At 46.9% G+C, this 3,004-nt stretch overlaps 1 pseudogene; it reads left to right on the forward strand.

Moving 5' to 3' along the window:
- The first annotated feature begins 2,890 nt into the window (after window positions 1-2,890).
- Window positions 2,891-3,004, forward strand: LOC136660699 (5S ribosomal RNA; annotated as a pseudogene).

A 3,004-nucleotide genomic window follows, 5' to 3' on the forward strand; every position in this document is an offset into this window, starting at 1 on the left:
TATTATCGAGTGTCGTCTTTCGCCAAGGTTGGCATTTTTCTCGCTCCTTCTTTTTTCCTCTTCACTGTGGTCTTCCTCTTTGAGTGGTGTGTTCAGGCTAATGATGACACTATTGTGATTCATCAGGTGCTCTCCTTTGGTCTAGTGCAGTGGTTCCCAAACATTTTAGCATCGGGACCCACTTAACATTACACTCTGTGAGGACCCACCTAGCTTTACCAGACTTTAAAAGAAAAGAGTCTCACTTTACCAGCCACTCAAACCTCTGTTTTTATCCTTTTTTATTTGGAGGGGGGCACACTGCTTTCTGGAGCATTTGTTGAGCTCCATGTACCTCAGATTGTGATCATTCTGGTGGTCTTGTGTTCCTCTTTGTCTGGCCTTCAAAAAGAGCTGAGGCACGTTTGCCTACTTATAAGTAAATGCACAGGTGAAGCTCAGTTCCACTTTCCTTAGGGGCTCAATACATTTTCCTTGACAACCATCAGCTTGTCAGTTTCAGTTTCACGACCCACCAACAATCAGGTCACGGCTCGCTGGTATGTCCCGACCCACAGTTTTGGAAACGCTGGTCAGATGGGTGATGGATCAACAGAACAGGGTTAATATCAAGGAAGCAATGAAAACAAAACTAAACATATCCCAGTTTGGAAATATGTCACTCCAGATGCCTCCCAAAAGAAAAATAGAAATATATGTCTATTTCTATATAGAAATAGAAATAATTTTTTTTTTGAGAGGCAGTAAAAATTGGGCAAAAGGAACTTCCTGAGGAAAGGTTTTTCCCTTGTAATAACCAACCTGACTTGAATCTGTAGCTCAGTGGCGCAATCATTGCCGTGCATGGAGAAGAGGGCCCATGTGGAATCCCTGGCACCACCTCCAGGTAGCATTGAGAAAGACCTGATTTCAGTGCCTGGAGAGAAGCTGCCAGTCAGTGCTTGACAATACTGAGCTAGATGCACCCAGGATATGATTCAGTTGCAGGCAGCTTTGTGTGTTTGTCCAGTCCAGGGGTGGTGGACCATGGAAGCCCCAGAAGGTCTAAAAGGGTGAAGGTCTGAAGGGTGTTGGCAATACACAGGCAAAAGAACAAAGTTGCTGTAATCCGTCTGTCTATGAACTGAGTTTAGAAGGAGCCAAAGAGATTTCAGCAGAGACCAGATTCAGCAAGATCTAACAGCATCCTTGTGGACACCTTCAAGGTTAAATGCCACATGTCCTGGGTAGCTTGCCATGGCACACAAAGGTACCCCTCCTGACATTGATAAGCACTGATTACTCTTCACGGGAAGATTACAGTGCACAGATGTTACTCTAACCATGAAATAGGAGTGTTATGTTGGAGCTACTGCTCTGGTTCTTTTAATACAAAAGTGCATTATTGAGAGATTGATATTGTTCATTTTTTAAAGTTCCTCCTGTCCCCGTTCTCCCCCCACACACACACACACAAAAAAAGGAGTCTGGGGCTTGGAAGATGCAAAACAGAGGATCAGATTTAAGGGGGATTTGCTGGAATCTAAATCTCATTGAACTCACTTTGGTGTAAACATACTTATGACTTGGGTTATTGGCCTCCAGCAAAAATGCACCCCCCTGAATTAAGTGCCAGGATGAGGATGATGGAAAAGATTTATATCCTGCCTCTCAAGCCGCAAGTATCGGAAAGCAGCCAACAATAAAATGGGCCTTTTCCTGATAAAATGTTTCCCTTCAGAAGAATGATTTTTTCAGAATGATTCTTGTGGCCATTTTCTCAGAGATAACTTTGCATTTGAACTACAAAATCCGTGTGGTCTTTTCAGGAGAGATTGATCGGGGAGATGGGGCCGACTCATGCAGTCCCACTAGTTCAGACGCAGTCCTTCCTATAGCTATTTGAGACTGTTCTCTGGGCCGTATGTTCTGCACAAGGTGAGCTTTATGCTTAGATAGGATCAGGTCCAAAGCAGCATTTGTATTAGTGCCTGCTCCTACTTCTTATGGAAGTGTGAACCACCTGAGCTCTGTCTGAGCTGTGGTGTCCTTTGGAGGCAGTGGGGTAGCTAGTTTTGCAGGAAGCCTCACCACAGCATGCAGGTGGCCCTCTTCCTCCCCTTCAGAGCCATTCAGGGCAAAACAGAGGCAAATGCAGGGTGGAGCACATGGGTAATCAAGGTGAATGCCTCTGTTTTGCTTCCCTGCCCAGAATGGATCCAAAGGGGAGGGTCCGCTTGCATCTTGCAGTGAGGCTCGCTGCAAAATGTAGTGCTTTGGACCCCCTCTAGCAACTCCACTGTTTGGAGGAGTTATCACTGGAGGCTTCCAGTGTCTTTGCAAACTTCAAGGTTGGGAACTTAAGTCAGGTAACTCGAGTCCGAGTTGCGAAAATCAGCACTTTTTGTGGACTCCTGGAGACTCAAGTCAGCTGCAACAATGACTCAGGAACTCACTTGAGTCTCAGGCCACTGACTCGGCATTTGGTCCCCACGCATGCAGACTCAAGTCCGTTTATGTCTGGGTGTGCTTCCTTACTGTTTTTGCAGCATGCAGAACCTTGTGGGGCCATCATTCAGACCAGTTGAGCGGCAGGGAAGGGTTAATGTTTTGCTTTTGCATGGAGCAGGCGGGGAGGGAGGAGAGGACTCTCTTGCCCATCTCTTAAGGAGCCATTGGTCATTGAACAAAGGATGGGAGGTCTGATTTGTTTCTTTGGATGAGGGAGGGCTGAAGGAGCCGAAGGGGGTTCTTGCCTTGAAACTGACTGGAGAAGCCCAAGGAAAAAGGAAGCGGAGAAGCAGAGGGTGGGGGGAGATTCATAGTGATCACTCTTTCCAACTGCATGGCTGCTGTGAGCTCCATTGTTACTTGGAGGGAGGAAGCCCCATTGAATGGCCTGCTGCAATGGGACTACTGTTACCCTGCACATGCCCAATCTCGTCTGATCTTGGAAGCTAAGCAGGGTCAGGCCTGGTTAGTACTTGGATGGGAGACCGCCTGGGAATCCCGGGTGCTGTAGGCT

The sequence above is a fragment of the Tiliqua scincoides genome, chromosome 9 (assembly GCF_035046505.1).
Source record: "Tiliqua scincoides isolate rTilSci1 chromosome 9, rTilSci1.hap2, whole genome shotgun sequence".
In the NCBI taxonomy this organism is placed as follows: domain Eukaryota; kingdom Metazoa; phylum Chordata; class Lepidosauria; order Squamata; family Scincidae; genus Tiliqua; species Tiliqua scincoides.